The sequence below is a fragment of the Ursus americanus genome, chromosome 5 (assembly GCF_024610735.1).
Source record: "Ursus americanus isolate L20-20 chromosome 5, mUrsAme1.1.p, whole genome shotgun sequence".
Classification (NCBI taxonomy): domain Eukaryota; kingdom Metazoa; phylum Chordata; class Mammalia; order Carnivora; family Ursidae; genus Ursus; species Ursus americanus.
The window spans coordinates 39,400,677-39,425,361 of record NC_142131.1 but is presented as its reverse complement, the minus strand read 5'-3'; the positions used below and the strand labels follow the sequence as shown (position 1 = coordinate 39,425,361).

Below are 24,685 nucleotides of genomic sequence, written 5' to 3'. Positions count from 1 at the left end.
TAAAAGAAGACACTGCAGTGCCTTTCGCAGGTTATTTCACTATTCTGGGCTTTGTCAACTCTGAAACTCCGTAGTCTTAGGAATCATTGAAAAATATACTTACAGACTTACACACAAAGCTTAAAATACCCCCTACTCTGTGACATTGATTTCTTTTTAGACAAAGATTTCCTTTTAGACTTTTTGTAGTTGGTACCACATTACATATACAATCTATATTCTTTTTTGTAACGACATGAATATGTGCTCATAATATTTTCTTGTTAGTACAATCTCATCTGGAATTTCAAATATCCAGATAACGGTTAATGAGAAGTCGAATTATACTCATTTCAAATCCACATTTTTAAAAAAACTCTCTATAAATTACTTTTCTCATAAGGGATTTGGGTTTAGAAATAAGAACTTTGTTGAAATAGAAATTTCATAATGAAAATTCTGTGCCAGAACTCATTCAGCCTACATAGATCTGCAGAAGATATTAAAATGAAGATAAGGTATTGCTGAACAGCTGCTCTTTAAAGAGACACTCACATTTTTGTGTTTAAATACAAATTCATTAATGCTGTAGAGTAAGATTACAAAGAACAGTTTCATTGAGGAGCATTACTTTTGCCCCATCTTCCATTTTAATAATTTAACACAAATAGCATGTATACTTAAGAGAAATAATGCATATACTTAAGAAAAATATAACTCTAATCGACTATGCCATTTCCACATCCCCAGTATTACAGCCTCTTCCTGACAGCCACAGCAAATACTGACAAATGAACGTAAACAAATACATTCCAGCACTATCCTTAAAAACAGTTACAGAAAAAGTACAGAAAATCTGTCATCTTGGTAGTTTCAAGGGAGTTTGGGTACTCAGGCTAGATAGATTTAGATTTGCATAGCCACAGAAATAATTGGGAAAGATCAGAGTGGTTATTATAAGATTAATTAGACAAGACATGAATTTTTTTTTTTTTTAGATTTATTTATTTATTTATTTGAGAGAGACAGAGAGGGAGGGAGAAAGCAGGAACAGGGGGGAGGAGCAGAGGAAAAGGGAGAAGCAGACTCCCCACTGAGCAGGGAGTCTGACCTGGGGCTCCATCCCAGGACTCTGGAATCATGACCAGAGCTGAAGGCAGATGCTTAACCGACTGAGCCACCCAGGTGCCCCTGAAGGCATGAGTTTCTGATTTTGTGAATGGCTACTTGCCGCAAATATCATTTTTATTTATACCAAAATAGTAAGCGGTCATTGTAAAAATTTTGGGAATTATCAAAATGTAAAGAAGGCTATTCTAAAATGACATGTAATTCCATTATTTAGCGATATATGTAACCTTTGAAGATTTCCTTTTAGACTTTTTGTAGTTGGTACCACATTACATATACAATCTATATTCTTTTTTGTAACGACATGAATATGTGCTCATAATATTTTTTTGTTAGTACAATCTCATCAATCATAAGTGATCTATGTTTTATGAGAATAGTCACAGCAAAAAAAGGATCATTTCTACACAATTTCTAAATTTTTATTATTTTTTATTCTGAAAGTGAAAGGACTTGCTTTCTTGGCTATAGGTGGTTAAAGATCTTAATTAAAGAGTGTTTAAGTCAGTTGTGTTCATCTTCAGATAAACTGTTGAAACACAAAGTTGCTAAGCTCAGAATGCTGTGAAATGGAATTCAAGTACACTTCCAGTTTTTATTAATTTTGAACAAACTCTATAATCCTTAATTAAATATCTACTCTTATCAGAGACAAATCCAAGGGATGGATAAACAGGAATTAGTTTTACTTCAATAAAATAATAAGTTAATGTGGAAAACATAAAACCTCAGGGGTTAAATGGACCAATGACTGGAACAGAGTTTAAGAGTACACCCAACCAATACATACCTATGATGAATATTCATTTTTACTTTCAAAGATATGAAAGTTACAATAACTAAATGTAATTTTACCTATTATAAATTTTTGAAAGTTACTGGATCAATAATGTCCAATGGTGGTGAAAAATGTGGCACATTTATATACACATTTTTTTTCTAGGCCCCTACACAACTCAGACTTTGAAGGCAAGTTTTAAATGCAACTTATGAGAGGAAGAAGTTCTAATTGTATAGTAGGAGGTGTGAGGTGTATAGAGATCTCAAGGGCTGAGTACAGGTTATCACTACATAATATCTTAAATTAATTTTAAAAATGGTAGGATACTATATGTAATCAACACGAGAGAGTATCTAAAGAAGCCAGGATAAAGAAATGAGGAGAACTGTACAAAGACATGGACTTAGTCAACTAGTTGGGCACCAAGATGCTGAAACATTCTTCTTCCCCAAAGTGTATTTTTCTGCTTAAGTTTCCAGGGAAAACCCAACGCAACCTGACCTTTTGGACTGAACCTGACCTTAGGCTGGAGATATTTAAGCATAATGGCTGGGCTAAAATTCCAAGTCATTTTGTTTCTCATTTATAATTAACAGGCTCTACTTTATGTACTAGTTAGAGAATATGAATTCTCTTGGTTTCTCTGTGCCTTGTTAATTTGCTTCTTATCTGAATTTTCCCAAGGCTATGGGCTTCTGCTTACCTCCTAGATTAATGCTTCTGAATCTCTGTCTGGAGTTGAGAGTCCTGCTACTTGCCATAATTCTCCTGCTCCTCAATACCTTGTTTCTGTGTTCTAAAAACAGTTGGGAACACTGATTTCCCCAGCTTAGATGACTACCTACACCATACACTGGGGACAATCTGACCCCAAATATAACGAACCCTCTGAAACCGAATCACTCCCCACAACTAAATACAGTCCTATTTTAAGATATAATCATTTGCACTTGCAAAAAAATTTAAACTCAAGAGTACCACAGCCTGACTCTTTTGCTCTAATGCTTTTTAATAGGACTTTGACCATGTGATGCTCTAAAAACCTACCTTAAACTGGGTTCGGTTAACAAGAGCAAAGTTCAAGATGTTTGTCGTGTAAATTTTACCTTATTTTTATAAATGAGAGTAAGATAGTAACTTCATATAACCACTGCTTGTCTATTTTCTAGTCCTCAAAGTAACTTCAAAAATAGGGTTGTAACTTGTGCTTTACTGGGAATGGCTTTGCCATCGCCTGCTAACTCAATGGAGATACTCCACCTTGAAGGCAGACTGACCGTTCCTCACAGTTCAGGATACGTGCTCATTAGCTGCACGCTGGCACACATTCAAATGATTTGGAAGGAATTCCCTTAACTGAATTATCATTTGCAATCTGTACAATGAACATATGGCTCGAAAGTACTTTTAAAGCCGCACTTAGAGCATCTAGTAGGTCACACTCTACGAACAGAAAACAAAAACACTAACCAAATGTTGATGAAGAGTCAGCTTTGCAAAATGACACCCACTATATTGAGACGTACAAAGAAAAGATAGCCTTAAAAATGGTTTCTAATTCTGAGCTCATAAACCCACACCGGCTTGTGGGAATGGGGTAAGGAGGAAAAAACCCTAAATCTTAGTATCATTTAGTAAACTGAGTTCAAGAGTCATCTCTACAGTCCTTTAGGGTGCTTGTCCTGTACTTTTAACCAAGATGCTTATTCTCACATATTGTTTGCACACTCCCTCAGGTCATCTCTAAGAAAATATATGAATTTGTTTGGCGATAATGTGTGACTGAAGGATTTTTTTTTTTTTAAAGATTTTATTTATTTATGTGACAGAGAGACAGCCAGTGAGAGAGGGAACACAGCAGGCGAGTGAGAGAGGAAGAAGCAGGCTCCCAGCAGAGGAGCCCAATGTGGGACTCGACCCCGGAACGCCGGGATCACGCCCTGAGCCGAAGGCAGACGCTTTAACGACTGCGCTACCCAGGCGCCGCTATGACTGAAGGATTTTGATGGTAGGAAAAAAGAGATTGAATCCCAATTGTGACCTTTTCCTCTTCTGTCTTTCCATTGATTTCTATGGAAGTGCCATGATTGCCAGCCGGTCCTGAAAAACTCAATCTCCCTACCTCTCTTGCTCCCTGCCCTTCTTCCCTTCTCCCCTATTCCTCTCTTCCTCACTCATCAAAACTAGCTTTAGAGACTACTGCCTTGGTATAAAATTACATTTAATGCACTCTAATCTCAACACTATTCTCAGATTCAAGTGATATTTGCAACTCCTGTCCTTAGATGACTCAAAGTGAGTGGGAAAAACTTTAGAAATGGATAGCCTGGTATTCACCTACAGCTGCCTGATGGTCCACTTGAATTTCTCCTTTAGGATGGATTCTACAACAGCTGTGGAGACTCTAAAATGTGACACACAATTGGTTCATCATAACTATTCTCTAAATAAGGGTGCACACCAAAAAATACAGCTAAGAAGTAATGTTTTTTTAAAGTCTCATTTAAAAACATAGCCCACGTATATTAAAAATGCCTCAGATTCTCAACCTGTGAAAAACATGGTATTTTAAAGCGTGGGGTAAGTGTGAAAAGGAAAACGCTAATGAATTTCATCCAGCTATTTTTCTCATTTTACGTGATTCCTCTCCTCTATACAGAGATGTCCAGAAATTGAAGAAATTAGTCTTTTTTTTCCCTCCCCATTTTCTTGGTTTCAGTTAAAGTGTGATAGCAAATTACACTACAACAGCAATTACACTAAATCCACCTTGTTTTGTCTGCCTCAAGTTAGAATGTATAAATCATTCTTCAGGGCATTCAAATGCCAAATTCACTTTTTTATTCCTGGGGAAAAAAAATAATTGTGGAGCTGATCAATAAATAAGATCTGTATTTCCTGCATAAAGAAGGGTTCAACATACTATTTACTTTAAGTTCTTCATCAAAGAATATATTTATCTTAAAATTTTCTGTAAGAGAAAATGAGAAATGGTATTATCGGTCTGACAAAAACTGGCAAAAGTGTAGTGGAGCGTTCTGTAGTGTAACACGGAAACCAAGCCATCCTTTACAGCATCTTTAAAATGAACACGTGAACTCAGGCGAGACTCTCAGAAACACAGTATCTTGGGAGTTCAATACAAAATATGATCAGTAAATTAAAAAAAAATCTGTCAGGAAAATAGGCCAAAGAAAAAAGTGAATCAAAGACTGTTGTTGATAGGCAGTAGGTTACAGTGAGGTTAGACAATTTTGACCTCCACTTTCCATCTGATATTCACCACGAAGGGGATATTTGCTCTCCACCAGGTACCCAATTTTCAGGTACAACTCCACGTACTGCAGAGCATCCTTTAGAAGGAGGCGCTGAGTTCTGTCTCTCACTGTGGCCTCTGTTCACCTGACAGCTACCCAAGGAAGATGTATTCTACGGAAGCAGAACACAATTTATACATTGGCATCGCATATCATTTTCTTGACAGCTTCTTATACTGAGTTTGGGAATTCTCTGCCAACCTGTGCTACTCATCACCACTCAGGAAGTAATTTCTTTTTATTTATCTCCATACCTCAAGATACTTACTCTTAATGAATTTTGTAAGGGAGATGATGTCTCTAATGCTTATTGTGTTGACTTCCATCTCAAATAGACCTACATTCAATCATTAACTTTGCCAATTATTAGTTGAGTTTACTTTTAGCAAGTTACTTTACTTATCAAGGTTTTTCCTCTTGAGAAATGGAAAATAACAATAGCTATATCACAAGATTATTGAAATAATAAATGTTAGTTTTAAAATACTTATGCAATGTATGACCTATATCTTCTAAGCCTCCAAAATATAATAGCTATTAAAACTATTACTTTGAGAAGTATTGCAACAGCTTCGGTCATTTTTGTATCAATGAAATAAAGAGTTGTATATTATTCAACCAAAGAAAAGTAATTTTCAAAGATAAAATGAAGTATATAAACCTAACCAAAGAGGTGGAAGACCTGTACTCTAAAAACTATGAAACACTAAAGGAATTCAAGACAACACTAAGAAATGGAAAGACATTCCATGCTCATGGGTTGGAAGAACAAGTATCATTATAATGTCTACACTAACCAAAGCAATCTGCAGATTTAATGCAAATCCCTATCAAAACAGGGATTTTTCAAAAACTAGAACAAACAATCCTAAAATTTGTATGGAACCACAAAAGACCTTGAATAACCAAAGCAATCTTGAAGAACAAAACTGGAGGTATCACAATTCCAGATTTCAAGTTATATTACAAAATGGTAGTAATTAAAACAGTATGGTACTAACATAAAAACAGACACACAGATCAATGCAATAGAACAGAAAACCCAGAAATAAAACCACAACTATATGGTCAATTGTTCTTTAACCAAGGAAGAAAGAGTATCCAATGATAAAATGATAGTCTCTTCATCAAATCGTGTCGGGAAAACTGAACGGCAACATGCAAAAGAATGAAAATGGCTGTTTTCTTATAGTATACACAAAAATAAACTCAAAATGGATTAAAGACATGTATGTGAGACCTGAAACCATAAAAATCCCAAAAGAAAGCACAGGAAGTAATTTTTCTGATGTTGACCATGGCAACACTTTTCTAGATTGGTCTCCTCAGGCAAGAGAATTGAAAGCAAAAATAAACTCTTGGGACTTCATCAAAATAAAAAGCTTCTGCATAGTGAAGGAAACAATCAACAGAACTAAAAGGCAACCTACGGAACAGGAGAAGATACTTGCAAATGACATATTTTGAAGGGGCTATATCTAAATTATATAAAGAACTGATACAACACCAAAAAAACAAAAATCCAATTAAAAATGGGCAGAGGACATGAACAGACACTTCTCCAAAGAAGACATACAGATGTCAACACACACATAAAAAGATGTTCAACATCACTCATCATCAGGGAAATGCAAATCAAAACTACAGTGAGGTATCACCTCACACCTCTCAGAAAGGCTCAAGTGAGAAACACAAGAAAAAACAAGTGTTGGCGAGGATGTGGAAAAAAAGGAACCATGTTGCACTGCTGGTAGGACTACAAACTGGAGCAGCCACTGTGGAAAATGTTATGGAGGTTCCTCAAAAAATTAAAAATAAAACTACCCTACTATCCAGTAATTCCACTACTTGGTATTTACCCGAAGAATACAAAAACACTAATTTGAAAAGATCTATGCTCCTCTATGTTTACTGCAGCATTATTTATAATAACCAAATTATGACAGCAACCCAAGTGTTCATTGACAGATTGACAGATGGGATAAAGATGTGGTACACACACCCACACCTACCCACACATACAGACACACCCACAATGGAATATTATTCAGCCATAAAAAATGAAATCTTGCCATTTGCAACAACATGGAAAGAGCAAGAGAAAATAGTGCTAAACAAAATAAGTCAGAGAAAGACAAATATCACATGAACTCACTCATATGTAGAATTTAAGCAACAAAACAAATGAGCAAAGAGGAAAAAGAGGGAGAGACAAAACAAAAAACAGACTCTTAACCATAGAGAACAAACTAATGATCACCAGAGGGGAGGTGGGTGGGTGATGTGGTGAAACAGATGATGGGGATTAAAGAGTACACTTATCAGGATGAAAAATAAATAAATAAAAATGAAATATAGTGAAGTACTTCATTTGAAAAACTACTAATCAGAGAATTCTGGAATTTTAGAGTGACTTTCATAAAACATTTATTTTGATACCCAAAACATTTGTACATCTGATTATACAAAGTTTTATATGTATATTTGATTTTATTTTGTTCGATGAATACATTTTTAGATATAATAAATTTAAAATAATTTTTATTGTGGACAATGCTGCTATGAACATTGGGGTATATATGGCCCTTCTCTTCACTACGTCTGTATCATTGGGATAGGCCGGTGATGGGTATTAGGGAGGGCACATATTGCATGGTGCACTGGGTGTTATATGCAAATAATGAATCATGGAACATTGCATCAAAAACTGGGGATGTACCGTATGGTGACTGATATAACAAAATAAAAATATAAAAAAATAAATATTCGTCATTAAAAAATAATAATTTTTGTTGTGTTCCTAATATTTTTTGATGACAGATACAGTAGCAAGGTGCATAGTATATTCAGATTTCCTAAATACAAACAATAAATTTACGGAAAATAATATGAACAAATTCTCATTTTTGTTTCAACAAAAAAGTTTTAAAGCTTTAGGAATAAACTTACTTGTGAATAGATGGTAACTTTTTCTAAGTTGATCTTATATTCATGTACTTTCAATCAAGCTACAAATACACTAATTTGTATAATATGTTAAAATGACCATAAAGTTGATTTGAATGAGTAAATGTCGCAATAACCAAGAAAAATATCTGAAAAGAGGCAATTAATGAAGAGATTATTGGCTACACTATGTCAAGCATAATATAAAGCTCCCATGATTGTACAACACAGAAATGAATAAAGCAGATCACTGGAATGAAACTGGGTATCCAGAAATACCTACAAAAATGTGTATGATAAAGATATACTTTTAAATTAGTGAGGAAAAAATGTGAGTTGTCATGTATGTTGTTGTACTCCTGGCAAAGAATAGTACCATAAGGGTTAGCCTAGGCCCTACTTCATTCTTTATACAGAATAAATTCCTGCTATACCAAAATTTGAAATGGACAAAAAAACTACTAAGTACCAGAAGAATGTTCAGGTTAATTTAAAAAATAATTTTGTAGGGATAAAATTTTCTAAAGCTGACACAAAACCATTACATCCTAGAAACAAGGAGTAATAACTTTAAAACCCCCCTTTTTAAAAAACTTTTATGTTTCTCCAAGTAAAAGTCTTACAAAATTCAAAATAGTCGAGGGATCAAAAAGAAAAACATTTTATCACATATGTCAAAGAAAGACTTCTTCTTTAATATTTAATTGACTTTTCTAGGTTAGAGAAATTCTCACAATAGAAAAATGGGCAAAATATATGAAGATGTTTCACAAAAAACCAAGTTATTAACCTGTAAAAAAAAAACTGCCTAATATCACTCATTACTAAGAAATACAAATTAAGCAAGAGTATATTATTCTCATCTATAGATTTAGAAAACATTAAAAAGACTTGATGTTAGCTAATATTAGTGAAGATGGAGAGAAACAGGAATCTTCATATAATGCTTGTGAGGCAAGTGAATTTTTATAACCCCTCTGAAGTCAATATTAATCAATATTCTTACCACTTAGTGATCTCACCTCCAAGGACATGCTCAAATATAAGGACACAAAAAACAAGGATATGTATTGCAGCATTAGTCCCCAAAACAAAAATCTGAACACAACATAAATGTTCATCAATACTAAGTACATCATGGTGACTATAGTTAATGACATTGTACTGTATACTTGAAAGTTGCTGGAGAGTAGATGGTAAATGTTCTCACCGCCCCCGCCCCCCACAGCAACTATTTAAGGCTATGGACATAGTAAATAACTTTACTATAGTAATCATTTCCCAATATTTATGTATATCAAAACATCTCATGCATACCTTAAAGTTATACAATGTTTGCCAATATCTCAATAAAGTTGGGGCAACTTTCAATAGAGGACCAATTTAAATAAATTCACTGGAATAGCATGCAGTAAAAAAAAAAAAAAAAGAAAAAGAAGAAGAATTCCCATCAGTAGGCACTGGGATACATGAGGTATTAAGGTCAATAAGCATGTTACAAAACAATGTATCTAGTATGACCCTTTTGTGTAAGCAAATGTATATTCCAATGCATATATACTTCTTTATGTTTATAATATATGGGAAAGAAATCACAACAAACTAATTATCTTTGAACAGAGGAATGGGATCGTGGTCAGGTGGTCAAAAGGTACTAGTGAGTATTATTATGCCAACATATGAACTAAATTTATTTTATCAAAAATCTGGAAGAGCCTTAGTTACTACAGCCAATTTGTAGATAATGTTGATTTTTATCAATTTCTATTTGTTCTTGGGTTGCATTGGAGTTATCAGTTCCAACCACACCACTCTCTTGCTGGGAAGGTTATCATACTGACACCTAATCATTTCTTAACACTAAATAATTCAAAGCTGTCAGTTGCTGCTATCACTGACTTTTAATAAGGCAGGTTTCTTCAAGAACTCAGACTTATTTATATATTTTATTGCCCCTACATAATTGCCTCTGAAGCAACAAATCACAGAAAATTCTCCTGGCCCATTTCATTTTTACCCCATTTTTCAGAAATCACTGTGATGTTAGCTGTTGTCCTTTTGTAGATGCTCTTCCATCAAGTTAAGGTAATTCCCTTCTAGTCCTAATTTGCTGAGAATTCTGTCATGAACAGATGTTGGATTTCTGTCAAGTGCTTTTTTGTGTGTCAATTGATACAATCATATGATTTTGCCTTCTTTTAATTGTTGATATAGTGAATAAAATTGATTTTCAAGTGTTGTAACAGCTTTGCATACTTGGCATAAATCCCACTTGTTAATAACACAATAATTATTTTTACATATCATTGGGTTTTTGTTTGTCAATATTTTCCTAAGAGATTTGGTATCTATATTCATGAGAGATACTGTTCTCTAGTGTCTTTTTTTGTGCTATCTTCTGGTGAAATTACCAGGGTAACCCCAGCCTTCATGAAACAATTTGGGAAGTGCTTTTTCTTCTCCTATTTTCTGGAAGTGATTACATAACGTTGGAACTATTTTTCTTTAAATATTTAATAGAACTCTCCAGAGAAACAATTTGGCCTTGAGAGTTTCTTTTCAGGAAGAACCTAAATTCAACTTCTTTAGTGATTATAGACCTATTCAGTTTCTCTATTCAAGCTTGGTTGAGTTTTAATAGTTTAGATTCTTAAGTACCTAGTTTAAAGTACCAAATTTATAAATATTAAGTTGTACATGGTGTTTCCTTCCTTTTTAATGGCACTAGGACCTAGGCTGCTATTTCCTATTCTATTTCTAATACTGGTCATTTGTGTTCTCTTTTTATTGTTGTCAATCTTGCTACAATTTTATAAGCTCCATTATTTCTGAAGAATCAACTTTTTGCTTCACTTATTATATCCCTACTTTCAATTTCATAGATTTCTGTTATTATATTTATTCTTTCTTTCCTTCTGCTTGCCTTGAGGTCTTTTGTTGGTTTGTTTTTGCCCTTCTTTTCTAGTGTCTTGAAATAGGAACTTGGATTACTAATTTGAGACCTTTTTTCATTTCCAATAGAAGAATTTAAATCTACTTTGCCTCTGAGCACTACTTTAGATTTACCCCGCATGTTTTGCTATACTGACTTTTTAATTTCATTTAGTTTTATTTTTTATTTCATTTGAGTCATCTTCTTTGATCCATGGACTGTTCAGAAGTTGTATTTTATTTCCAAAGAATTATAAGCTTAACAGCTGTCTTTTTGTTATGGATTTCTACTTTAATTCCATAATGATCAGAGAACAGACCCTATAGGATTTCATTTCTTTTAAACTTACTGAGGTTTGTTTTAGGGCCCTGAATATGATGCACTTTGGTAGATGTCTTGCTGTTGTTGGCTGGAATGTTCTGTATATTTTAATTGGATGCTGTTGGTTGATATACGTTGTTCAGATCTGCTGTGCACTTGCTAATTTTCTGACTGGCTCTACCAGCTGTTGGGAGGAGACTGTTAAAGTCCTCAGCTATAGGACTGAATTTGTCTATTTTTCCTTTTAGCTCTATCAGTTTTTGCTTCACATACTTGGAGACTCTGGTGTTTAGAGGGTCACCTATTTATTATCATGCATTCCTGGTATTTGATCTTTTTATCTTTACATAATGTTTTTCTTTGTCTCTGGTAATTTTACTTACTCTTAGGTCTACATTATTAGATATTAATGTAGCCACATCTGCTTTTTTATAATGGTTGCATGGTCTATCTCCTCCTGTCATTTGACTTTCAACATACTTATATATTTAATTTCAAAGTTACTTTAAGTAGCATATAGTTGAGTCATTTTTTAAAACTCACTGGAAATCTTTAAGTTGGTATATATAATTTTTTTACCTTTAAGTATTATTGATATTGATTATTGATATGTTGATGTGTTATGTTTAGGCCTGGCATTTTAATATGTCCCACATATTTTAGACCATAAACATACATTACCTTTCAATATCTGGTATCTGTAGATGAAGTATAGGTATTGACTAAGAACTCAGAACCATGTGACCAGAAGTTCAAGGGAAAGTGTTTCAAAGACATAGTGTAATGATTTTCTAAAGCTGTTAAAAACATGAGCCTTCATACTGAAATGCCTTAGGAAGTTACAAACAGGATGACTGAAAAAAGACCAATCCTCAACCTACTTACATAATATTTTATAATCCCAAGGATTAAAAGGATCCAGTGACTTCCAACATATAAAACAACACAACCAAAAAGAATGAGAGTCAGACAAACATCGTATTCATCATCAGCAAAACTGAATGTTAGGAGACAACTGAAAACATCTTTAAATTACTCAGGGAAAATTATTTTCAATCTGGATTCTTTTGCCAAGCAAAATCACTACTCAAATATGAAGGCAAAATATATTTCAGACATGAAAGGGCTCAGAAAGTTTCTCTCCCACTTAGTGTTCCTGAAGAAGTGTCTTGAGAAGGAACACAAGCTAATTGAGGAAAAAACAAGAGATATGGAACGAATTAAGAGCTGTTTCTTACTAACAGGAGGAAATTTGACTTGATTATAGCCTCACATAATCAAGCTTTAATGAAAACTCAGAGTAAACTGGGAAATAAAAATCACCATCAAACAAGAGGGACTGCTCAGAAAGGGGAACCAAAATTTCACTGATTGCTGTGAGTGGGTATTAACAAAAGCCTAGTTAATTTTCACTAAAACAAAACAACACAAAACAAACAAACAGACAAACAAACAAAAAAACCTAGCTCCATTTCATCTGAAATATTTCATGTTACTGCCCATTCACAGAAAAACACTTCTCCCTGGGGAAAATCCTTCTATGATCACCCAGATGTTGAGTCCAGGAAATGCTGCCCCATCTTCCTATATATGGAAATCCTTTATTATACTGTGTCATAGATGATGAGCTTAGGGATTCAGTCCTTTTTATATTCATCTGTTTCCAGGGTGAGAGTCTAATATAATGATCATTTTAAATAATGTAACATACCAGATATCAGGTAAAAAAAAAAAAAACCCACAAATTCAAGAGGTGCCTGAAAATAATCTTCAAAGACTAATGAGATTATGTTTAAAAGTTTCCTCTTCTTTTGTCATGCCAGGAAACTGTGCCTTTTCCACTGAAAGTAACAGAAGTTCATTAGAAGTTTTCCTGTATAGGATGAGGACTTCCATACACTCATCAAAGAGCAGATACTCTAACCCTTAGACACTCCTCTATGCCCTCTTAGGAAACTACAATATCTGTAACCCTACCATGTAACTTTTGATTTCAAATGGTCTACTTATTTTACAACTCTCTGTCTAGCACGATTTAAATTAAACAATAGAGATTGTTTTCTGTTCCTTTTTTACTCCCTTACCAAGCAGTCTTGAAGGTATTGGAAAGCTCTATTCAGAGCAACTCTCTCAATGTTTAGTATAATTAGAGAAACCATTGGGCCTGAGGATTTCTAAAAGGTGCTACCTACTCTCAGCTGTTGTATAACTTGCAGAAAGCCTAATTTATTAGTTGTAGGCCCTTTCCCACAACAGAACTCCAAGTCAGTGCCCTAAGTGAAGAATTCGCTGTGCTGCACTCACTAATGCTGATGAAGGTGGCACAGTTACATCACATTGTACTAAAAATAATTACATACTCTCAAGAGTCCCTAACTTTTAAAATTGGGCAAGAGGGCTAAGACAGTGATACAGGTGCTTGTTGGTGCTTCCACAAGAATTGCATTTCATGAAGAGTAAATATTTATTTTAGGCATAGTGTATATAAACAACTTCCCTTGCAGAATACCCAAAAGAAATACAGTAAAACCGGAGCTTACAAGGTAGAAACTTTACTTGATCTAAAGCCAGACATATTTATGTCTCCCTTTACATATGGGGGCCATTTACTGCTGTAACTTTTATTTCTCCATTTTATTTTTCCAAAGAAGAGAAGATATTGGTAGGTACTACTTCTGCCTTAAGTGAAGTTATTGGAAAGATTTCTATTTGCTCTCCAAATATAAGGTTTTAAAGTTCTTTTATTTTAGATGTCTCAGTTTTATTTGTGAATCCAAATGGTCAATATCTGATATATTCCATTTCAGTACATTATCTTGTCAGGCAAAGCTTAGAGAAGTACCATACATAACTATCGTACAATTTCAATAAATAATGAACATTTACTAATGTGACAGAGGTTATGACTCTAAAACACTATACCTGCATTGGCTGCATATATAATTAAGAACAGAAAAATTTTGACATCACCAAAATTATTTTTAGTGAACATGAAAATACAAACATATGCGTGCATTTGCCCCTATGCACACATACATAAACCTTTTCATTAGTATAGTATACTTAGTCAAAATCCAGTGCTTTCCACAGAGGTAGAAAAGCTGCCACCCAAAATGCAGTATTACTTTTGTTTTTAAGGAGATAAAAAGGAAAAAGAGAAAAAAATTTTATCACACTCAATTAACTACTCATTAATAACAGTATCAATGTCAAAAAGGTTGATAGCATCATGGTAATCTGCCTGTTGCTATATTGAACTGTTTTACCCCAAGGACAATGAACTAAATCTAAAGTGTTAGAAGATATGTGGTAATGTACGTTTTTAATGCTAGAAAACCAAGGTTTCCTCACTCACTTCCGTACCAACACTGAAATTGTAAAACTGTGAAATATGATGAACTTTAACAAAGACATTCACATCTCTTATTTTCCCTCAGGTGGCTGAAACAGATATTTTTTTTCCTAGTTCAGTTATCAGCATATATTACAAGAATATTCAAAAGCTTCTGATACCTCCTGGAAACTTTCACATTTATTAAAGTCAGTTGACCTGTCTAGGCCTTGGTTGTTTCATGGGTATATGAAGAGATCATTCTAGACTTCTGAAAGTTACCTTCTATTACTTCTGGACTCTCAGATTCTAGGGACTCCAAATCCCTAAAAGGGGAATCCAAGAAGGTCCACACCAAGACATGTAATAACTAAAAAATCATCAAGGAATGATAAAGGGAGAATTTTAAAACCAAGAGAAAAGAAAACAATCACAGATGAGGAAAATCCTGTAAGGCTATCAGATGGTTTTTCAGCAGCAATTCTATAGGCCACAGGGAGTGGCACAATATATTCAAAGTGCTAAGCAGAAAAAACCTACAGCCAAGAATACTCTACCCAGCAAGGCTATCATACAGAATAGCAGGAGAGAGAAAGAGTTCCCCAGAGAAACAAGAGTTAAAGAGGTTACTCACCACTAAATCAGCCCTATAACAATTATTAAAGGGATTTCTTTAAATGGAAAGAAAAGGCCATAACTAGAAGCAAGCAATGTCTGCCAGGAAAAAAAAAATTACAGGTAAAATCAAACATACAGTAAAGATAGATTAATCACTTATAAAGCCAGTATGGAAGTTAAAACACAAATACTAAAATCAATTATATCTAACAAAATTAGTGAAGGGATACACAAGATAAAACGATGTAAAATATGATGCACATAAAACGTGCAGGGAGGTGTAAAAACATAATGCTTTTAGATTGTGTTCAGACTTAAGAGACCATCGACTCAACGTAGCCTTTGTACATGCAGATGTTATATATGAACCCAATGATGACCACAAATCAAAACCCTGAAAGTGATGCATAAAAAATAAAGGAATTTAAGCCTCACATTAAAGAAAGTTATCAGACCAAAATATAAGAGAGCAAGAAAAGAAAAAAAGGAACTACAATAACAATCAGAAAACAATTCACAAAATGGCAATAAGTACATACCTACCAATAATCAATTTAAATATAAATGTAATAAATGTTCTGATTAAAAAACATAGGGTTACTGAATGGGTTTAAAAACAAAACAGGGGCGCCTGGGTGGCGCAGTCGTTAAGCATCTGCCTTCGGCTCGGCTCAGGGCGTGATCCCAGAGTTATGGGATGAAGCCCCGCATCAGGATCCTCAGCTGGGAGCCTGCTTCTTCCTCTCCTACTCCCCCTGCTGTGTTCCCTCTCTCACTGGCTGTCTCTCTCTCTGTCAAATAAATAAATAAATAAATAAATAAATAAATAAATAAATAAATAAATAAAATCTTTTTAAAAAATTTAAAAAAATAAAATAAAAACAAAACAAAGAACAGGACCCATCTACGCTGCTGAGAAGAGACTCACTTCAGACCTAAAGATACGTATAGACTGGAAGCAAAGAGACAAAAAAACATACATTATACAAATGGAGGTAAAAATAAATTAATTATAGCAAGGATGTCAATACTTTTTAAATAGTTTAAAACAAGACTACAGCAAGAGACAAAGAAGGGCATTATGTAATGACAAAGGGAACAATCCAATAAGAGGATATGCAATTATAAATCTCTGTTCACCCAATGTAAGAGCACCTAATACATAAAACAAGTATTAAGAGACATAAAGGGAGAAGTTGACAGTAATACAATGAGAGCAGGGCATTTTAACACCCCAGTTACATCAGTGGACGGATCATCCAGACCGAAAAGCAACAAGGAAACGGTGATTTTATAGGACACATTAGACTAGATGGACCTAACAGATATATACAGAACATTCCATCCAAAACCCGAATACACATTCTTCTCAAGTGTACATGCAACATTCTCCAGCATAGATCATGTTAGAATGAAACAAGTCCCAGAATATTTAAGAAGACTGAAATTGTATCAAGCATCTTCTCCCACCCCAATGATATGAAACTAGAAATGAATTATAAGAAAAAAACCTGGAATGAAACGTAAATACATGGAGGTGAGAAAACATACTACTAAATCACCAATGGGTAATGAAAAAAATCAAAGTGGAAATAAAAAGAATATATAAAGACAAATGAAAATGAAAACACAATGTTCCAAAATCTGTGAGACACAGAAAAAGCAGTTCTAAGAGGGAAGTTTATAGCACCACAGACCTATCTCAAGAAAAAAGAAAATCTCAAAAAAGCAACTTAACTCATATTCTTCATATCTGAAGAAGCTAGAAAAAAGAGAACAAAGCCTAAAGCTATGAGAAGAAGGAAATAAAGACTGGAGTGGAAATAAATTAAATAGAAACTACGACAAAGCAACGGAAAAAAATCAATGAAACATGAGCTGATCCTTTGAAAAGATAAATGAAACTGGTAAGCCTTTAACCAGACACATTAAGAAAAAAAGAGTGTGTACTGGAATAAATAAAATCAGAAATAAAGGAGAAATACAAAGAAATACCAAGAATTATGAGAATATTATGAAAAATTTCACGCCAACAAATTAGACAACCGAGAAGAAATGAATAAATTCCTAGAAACATACAATATTCTAGAAGTCAGTAAGAAATAGGAAATTTGAGCGGACCAATTACTAGTAACAAAATTGATGTGGTAATCAAAAAAACCTCTCAACAAAGAATAATCTAGGACAGAGGGCTTCATGGGTGAATTCTATCAAACATGTAATGAGGAATTAATACCCGTTCTTCTCATACTACTTCAAAAAACAAAAGAGGAGGGGAAACTTCCAAATTCATTCTATGAGGCCAGCATTACCCTGATACCAAAATCAGACAAATACAAAAACAGACAAACAGAAACACCTATACCCATTATCTTTGATGAACATAGATGCAAAATCATCACCAAAATAGCAGCAAACCAAATTTAACAATACATTAAAAAAATCATCCACTAAAATCAGGTGGGATTTATCCAGGGTGGCAAGCCTAGTTCGATATTCGAAAATCAGTCAATGTGATGTTACAATAACAAGAGTTTGGTGCTGGCCCAAAAATATATACATAGATGAATGGATAGGATAGAGAGCCCAGAAATAAGCCCACACCTACGTGGCCAATTAATCTACAATAAAGAAGAAACATCGTACAATGTGGGTAAAGACAGTCTCTTCAAGAAATGGTGTTGGGAAAATTGGACAGCTATGTATAATAGAATGAAACTGGACCGTGTTCTTATACCATACATAAAAATAAACTCAAAGTGCATTGAAGACCGAAATGTGACACCTAAGACCATAAAACTTCTAATAAGCAGTAATCTCTTGGACATCATCCTTAGCAAAACATGTATGGATATGTCTCCTCAGGCAAGGGAAACAAAAGCAAAAATTAACTATTGGGACTACATCGGAATAAAAAGATTTTGCACAGCGAAGGAAACCATCAATACAACAGAAGGGCGACCTATTGAATTAGAGCAGATATTTACAAAATGATATATCTGATAGGGGTTAATATCCAAAGTACATACAAAAAGCTTTTTACAACATTATATCAAAAAACACAATCTGCTTAAAAAATGGGCCAATGACTCAAATAGACATTTTTCCAAAGAAGACACCGAGATGGCCAGCAGGCATATGAAGAGGTACTCAATAGTACAAATTATCAGGGAAATGCAAATCAAAGGCACAATGGTATATCACCTCAAACCAGTCAGAATTACTAGTATCAAAAAGACAAGAAATAATAAATTTTGGTCAGGAGTTGGAGAAAAAGATACATTTTTGCACTGTTGGCAGGAATGTAAATTGGTGTAACACTATGGAAAACAGTATAGAGATTCCTCTAAAAATTAAAAATAGAAATACCATATGACCCAGTAATTCCAATATTGGGTATTGACTCAAAGAAAACAAAAACACTAATTCAAAAAGATACATGGATGGCTATGGTTATTGTAGCTTTATTTACTGTAGCCAAGATAGGGAAGCAAATCAATAGAGGAATGGATAAAGAAGATGTGGCAAAACCACACACACACACACACACACACACACACACACACACACACACACACACGAATACTACTTAGCCAAAAAAAAAAAAGAGCTCTTGCTATTTGTGACAACATAAACGGACCTAGAGGGTATTATGCTAAGTGAAGTCAGACACGGAACGATGAATATCCTATGATTTCACTGATATATAGAATCTAAAAAAACAAAACAAACAAACAGAAAAACAGACTCTTAATTATAGAGGATAAGCTGGTATTTGCCAGACGGGAGGTAGATGGGAAGGTGGGCAAAATGTACTAGGAGTTAAGAGGTAAAACTTCCAGTTATAAAATAATGAAGTCACAGAAATGAAAAGTACAGCATAGGAAACATAGTTAATCATATTGTAAGAACACTGCATGACAGAGAGTGATTAACCTAATAGCGGTGAGCCCTGAGTAATGTATAGAATTGTCAAATTAGCATATTGTACACCCGAAACTAATATAACACTGTATGGCAATTATGCATCAATAAAACTTTTTTAAAGGGTAAATTTGTTGTTGTACTGAAGTAATTTTTAGATTACATTTTTCTCATCTACTGAGCTGTCTCCACCAGATAATCACATTCTACCATCACTAAAATTACCCTGTAATATGAATGCAGGGGTTCAGGTTGATCGAGGCACTTATCCAGATGTCCTATCAACTAAATAGGAGCTGGGAAGCTGGGTTTACAGGTCAAGACTGATTGTTTGATGAAGGTAAGTGTTTTCCTGTTATGAATTTGAATAAATGATATAGACAGAATATGGACACACGACAGAGTACCTACTGTATAGGTAATCTCAGTTCACCTGTAACTTACTATATTTCCCCAGTGAGCAAATCTTGAATCCAGGACAAACAGCACTCTTGTCCAGTCCTTCTACATGCATGATTGGGTCAGGCGCTAAGTCCCAGTACCTTGTACCATTTAGCCCTAGCTCCATCATTCTGTATTCAGTGCTGAGAGAGTCACTACTGCATTCTGATTAAGGGTGTGGACTTTGGAGCTACTTATCCCCATTTAAGTCATAAATTGCCACCTGCAGCTTCTTACCTTAGCAAACAAGCCAACTTCTCAGAGCCTCAATTTTTCTCTTACAATGAAATAATAGTGTTGCTGTGGGATTATTGAGATGACTCATGTGAAATATTTAGAATCTTTCCTCCACACACAGGAAGCATTCAATATGTGTTTGTTATTTTTACTGATCTCCACTCATATCATACAGGATATGAAACTGCATTTATTTGAAGTACTTCAGTAGAGACAATCGGCTATAATATATGCTATAATATATGTGAAAACCACACTCTAGGAGCATTTATTGGTCCTCATCAGAAATTCAGCAGAGAATGAACCAGCCACATCCCTCCAACAGCTACTATATACACTTCAGTTACCTCTTTTCCTGGTCATATCACCATCAAAGTTAGCTCATTAGCACAATATGTTATAATTATGACTCTACTGGAGAAATTTCGTTCATTAACAAAGTGGTCATTAGGGATGAAGTCTCACTAGTGATCTTCAAAATGTATATATGAACTAAAATACTTTAGGAATAATCACAGACTTTGCATTAACAGGGGTAAGAGTATAACAAACATGGTATCCTTCACCTATACCTTTAAGCATGACATCTTAGACTTGATTCTTAAATATTTCTTTTCCACCACTGATTCAGAGATTTCTTAATGGCCTTAGTAAGTTTAGCATGATCTAACAATGGAACATTGTCACATATGCCTTAAGTACATCTTTCATGAAAAGTATTTTCTTATAAACTGGAACTTCATCAAAAATTTTAAAACACCATATACTTGATTGGTAACACGTTAGCATCATATACTTAATTGATAATACATATTGGCATCTGTGGACAAATTTGTTCTGAGATTTGCTTTTAATATAGCCTGGGAATTACCTTTACTTATTTCAAACTGCTGACAGCTATCAATAGTTACCCAAAGAACCCACTGCTTGTGTAGACAACACAGCAGTTTTGGCCACTTTTTGGCAGTATAGTCAACTAGATTATAAATTCTTTGAGCGCATAAACCAAAACTTAACTAGCATTCATTTCTTCAATAAATACTTTTGAAAATCTAATAGTTACAAAGTAAGGTTATAGGAAGTAGGAATCTTCATATGACTAAATTAAGGTCTTTATTCTCAATAAGCTTACAATTTGGTGAACTATTTTTTTTCTTTATAATTTTTCTTACAGTAAGTTATATAAAACACATTCCTGGCACTACTCAGCTAATAGAGAGTTGACAGATAATTTCTACCAGGAAAATTACTTCCTAAAACATAATACCCCTTTCTGCCTCTAATTGAAGGGGAGCTCCTTGGAAATTTTCCTAGTAGATATTCAAACATGTTTGTCATCAACTAAAACTCACCAAAATAAAATTGTTCTGTGTAAAAACTGCTCTGTCATCAGCTAACTAGCCTCATTGGCCTTGCTTTGATAAAAGATTCATGCAAGGGAACTCAGTTGAATGTGAAACAGTTTCCACCAACATAAAATAACACAGTTTCCTGCATTTTTTCACTCTAAATTGGATTTTTAAATTTACTTTTTACCTAAGGCCTTTCTGTCAGAATAAAATAGCTTTTCTTGTAAAAGCAAAATGTTTTATGCTGATCCCATAATTCTTAGTGCTGTGAAGTGGAAATGGAGAGTTAAAGCAAAGTTTAACTATAGCTTATTATTTTGTTTCCTTGGTTTTTTTTTTTTTAATTTTTAAAATTTTTCATGTAATCTAGTATACAGGGTAACCCTCCGACAGAGTTGTTCAGTGGCTTTCAGCTTTTGCTTGACCCCCCATTTTATGATCTGCCTCTTGGGGCCCTGAGTTCTTCCCAGTGTGCTCTGTGATGCATAATAATTGACCTGAGTGACAAATCACTCATCGGTTTTCTTCTTCCTCCTTCTCATTAAGATGTAACCTTAGTAGAGTCATTTCCATATGATAGGTGACAAGGGGTGGCAATATTTTAAATGAGCACATCCTCAGTGATACATCAGCTAGCTCATTATTTGGTCTTCCTTGGTAGCAAAATATTTTAGTTCAGTTACAATGGCCTGTTACCTTAGGAAACCTCGCTCAGCTAGAGAATTTCTAGTATTTTAGCAAAGAAGCAAAATATTTTCATGTCAACAGGGGCTTTTTTTTTTTTTTTTAACTCCACAACAAAATCTACCTATTTGCCTGCAACATGGATATAAAAAGTCATGTGGTTTGAGCGCATGGAAATAGCAGATACTTGGTTAAGGGGAACTGAGAATTCTATTTTCATTTAGAGTCATGTAACAAATGGGAAAACAGTCTTCTAAACGAACTAAAATCAAGTTGTCTTTGGAAGCAGTAGTAGAATCAGATCAGAGGTTTAATTACAGATTGTCCTGATGACAGCTAGTGATAAAGCTGATGTAATGGTACCCATCAAGACTTATATGATGGAAAGAGTCAAGACACAGTTATCATTGAAATAATATGTCAAAATCAAAGAGCCTAAGTCTTTGAAAAGCCATAGTTATAAATTAACTCACAGATGGCTTCCAGAGGGCTTTGTGCACTGACCACTGAGTAAAACAGCAAAGCCTCTTTTATTTGATTGGAGTTTAATATAACTCATTTGATTTTAATTTACGTATCTTAACTTTGATTCTCGCAGAGGCGCATAACAGACAAGAAATCAAGTGCACTTATTTGATTTAGGAGGTACAACCTCTACCTAAGGGATAGGCGAGACAAGCAATAAACGATCAGCTATTAAGCTGATACAGTGTGCTGTGCAAGCCGGGAACCTGTGTAAAAACCACGTGCCTCAGAATTTTCCCACCCAAGGGACCAGGAAATTAGTATATTTATATGACCGTTTCTGAGAGTCGCTGTTTGGGGGTATCTGAAGAGGCATTAATTCTTTGGCACTTCCCCCTTGCTCCAAAAGAGGGAAGGAGGCCTTCTGAAATTCCAAGAAAAGTTCTCAATCACAGAGATACTGTGTGGCCATGCGAGGTTGGCTAGACTACAATGGAAGAGTAAAGTCTGAGAACATGGGTGGGGCAGTGACAGCAGCTGTCCCATTAGAGAAGTGCAGATTTCCTTTACCTTGAATCTATGAGCATGAAGAAGTCAGTAGAATACCAACTGGCCAATTAGAAATTATTTTTCTAGTATGTAACAGGAAGCCTAACAATGCACAAATTCAGTAAGCAATCCAGATCTTCTTCAGTAGCCTAATATCATCAAGGACCCACGCTTTTTCCATCCTTCTCTACCATGCCTAATATAGTAGCCTTTGGTTCTCATCCATCTAGAAATCACATGGTTGCAAGACAGTTGCTCCAACACTAAGATCAAAGGAAGGAAGAGAAGGAGAAAGAGGGGAAGGAGCAGAACAGCCAAACTACTTAATTTTATACTTTATATCTTTAATCAGAAAACATTCTTTACTAGAAAACATTCAGCAAAATTCCAATAACCCTTTCAACTACTAAGTCACAGAGCCAAACTTACCTGCAAAACCAAGAGTGTGGCTGTATCCATCATGTTCAGTGTAGGGAATAAAAATCTTTTTAAGTATTTTAAGCAGAAAAGGATTTAGTACAAGAATTAGATGCTTACAAAATAACATGAAAGACCAGAGTTCTAATCTGAACCCCAGTGATTCCTAAAACTGCTCAGCTGAATTTACACATGAAAGCTACAGTGTGACTGCAGTCACAAAACTTGGGACAGACGAGGATAGTGATGCTAATTACTGAGTGTAGGAAGACTCACCTGACTTGTGATCCAGTGATTGGAAGCCAGAACTAGAGGACCAAGACGGCTGGGAACACAGCAACACAGTCCAGAGCACTGCAATGAACAAAACAAAAAACATGTATCCAAGTGAGTAACTGCTACTCATGGCATTTGCTACAAAGAAGTCTCCAGAACACAGAAATTAAAATGAGACTAACTTGAACTGAACAGACCAAACCGTGACACCTCTTCTATAGTTCAACACATCACATTTCTACAAATATCAAGGTTCTGTAAGCCAAGGAAAAGTTGGGAGCAATGATGATTAGAAAACCAACTGATAATACTGGTCTCAGCCATCCTCCAGGACCGTCACAAGGGTTTTAGTTCTCGCTTAAGGTGGTAAAGATGCTAGTTCTAAGCACCCAATTTCCTCTTCATCGAAGTACTTCTATAAAGATTCCATTTCTTCTTTGACTTAGTTCAAGGTTTACAGTCATAAATCTCTGGCTAATCTTTGATAATGAATGTAAGGAAGAATGGCAATAAGAAAGGGCTAATAAAGCAATGAGGGGTGATCAATTAAATTTCTCTTTAGACTTAGGAATTTTCAAATACAAAACAGGTCATAGCACTGATGATCATTTTTGTTCTTATACTGATGAGTGTAATCATATCATAGGTAAATTTTATCTTGGAATGCAAATCCACAATCATCTTTAACTAAACTTGTTTAAAATCTAAAATAAAATATGATATATATTAAAATATATGCTATTGAAGCATTCATAGAAGCAATGCATGTTGAATATTATTCCTTCTGATGTATCTTAGGCAAATGATAGCAGATGCTCAAATGTAGTTGCTTCTTACAGAGGAAAAGAGGAAAGCTCGTGCTGTTTCTGTTCTAATTTCCAGTCAGACAGCTCAATATGACTATTTTACTGGAAGGCACTGAAATGTTGCCTATAGACTCAGTGAAAATGACACAATAATTCTGAAAGTGAACAACATTAAGAGGTT

General features: G+C 34.6%; 1 long non-coding RNA gene across 2 annotated transcripts in view; it reads right to left on the bottom strand.

The window, feature by feature from the left end:
* Positions 1-24,685, bottom strand: part of LOC148110079 (uncharacterized) — a 319,030-nt gene that overhangs the window by 137,836 nt on the left and 156,509 nt on the right. For both annotated transcript variants that reach the window (XR_015724326.1, XR_015724327.1), the window contains exon 2: positions 23,699-23,776. This is a non-coding gene — a long non-coding RNA (uncharacterized LOC148110079). The remainder of the gene's footprint in view (positions 1-23,698; positions 23,777-24,685) is intronic.